The sequence below is a fragment of the Ylistrum balloti genome, unplaced genomic scaffold, assembly GCF_031769215.1.
Source record: "Ylistrum balloti isolate Yb309-2 unplaced genomic scaffold, AGI_CSIRO_Ybal_v1 Utg371116, whole genome shotgun sequence".
Lineage (NCBI taxonomy): Eukaryota > Metazoa > Mollusca > Bivalvia > Pectinida > Pectinidae > Ylistrum > Ylistrum balloti.
The window spans coordinates 88,284-89,431 of NW_026782613.1; positions in this window are offsets into that span (position 1 = coordinate 88,284).

A 1,148-nucleotide genomic window follows, 5' to 3' on the forward strand; every position below is an offset into this window, starting at 1 on the left:
TACCATTGTTTGTATAGTTATGTTCAATTTCCTGAACAAAAGAAAAAGACTTGTTTGAGGACTCCAGTCCTCTTTGTCCTGTCCAAGACGATTCAAGTATTTAATCATCTTGTCCATTAGGACTCGAGTATTCAAACATCAAATGCCTGGATCCATTAAGAATTGTGCTGAAATAATGTTGTACTCCCATTTATCCTTTTGTCCTTATGTGTTGTATCGGATATTGTTTCCCATTTAAAACCAAAACAAAAGTTTTAAGAAAGTATTGAGTCTGTCTATTCATGAAAGTTAAAATTACAAAAAGGGTACCAAATTTAACCTTAGAATAATTGATAAGTGAGCATCCACTAATGGGAAACCTGTGGGGAATCATTTTAGATTTATCACAGAAGGTTGACGATAAAAGTTTGGAATGATTGTGCAGTGCCATAAAAGTTGTCATAAACCTTGTACTTCTAAATTGGTTAGATTTTAACATTTGGTACATAAATCCTGATGGATGTTGGATATTCATACGGGCCTTGCCTTTGTGAAGGAAAAATATCTTTGCATGGTCCAATTATTTCATAAATGAGAACCACAGGTGATATGGGTCAAAGCACTAGGGTTGCAATAAACAGAACCAACGTTGGTTTATTGGTATAAACAGATATTGCAATGACAACCATCAAGCAGTGAACAATTTGTTTGATGGTTCTTAAACATTTTCAGCTTTAGTACATGTGAACAAATATACACATTATTAGGAAAAGAGGGTAATAAAAGATTTTGTTGGGAACAATAATTAAAAGCATCTTAACTGTCAAATGAACACTGACCAAGTTTAAAATCTTGGAAAAAATAAATCATATTGATATTATACATTGAGAAAGAGTTTTTATACAAAAGTAAAAGAACTGAAATGTTAAAATTTTACTCCAAAATAATATAATGAATACTGAACATTGAAAACAAATGTATTTTTCTTCAGTGTTAGTAATATATGATACCATACCTTTCAACCTTATTTGGGTTGGTAAGTATATATATATAGATTTTCTTATCCTGACCAATTAGAAAATTTGTGTGTGATGTTTCGATGACTACAATGTCACCTTCATCAGAAAACAATCTACTAGTACATCTTGGAAAAGTGGAGGGCAGTTAAC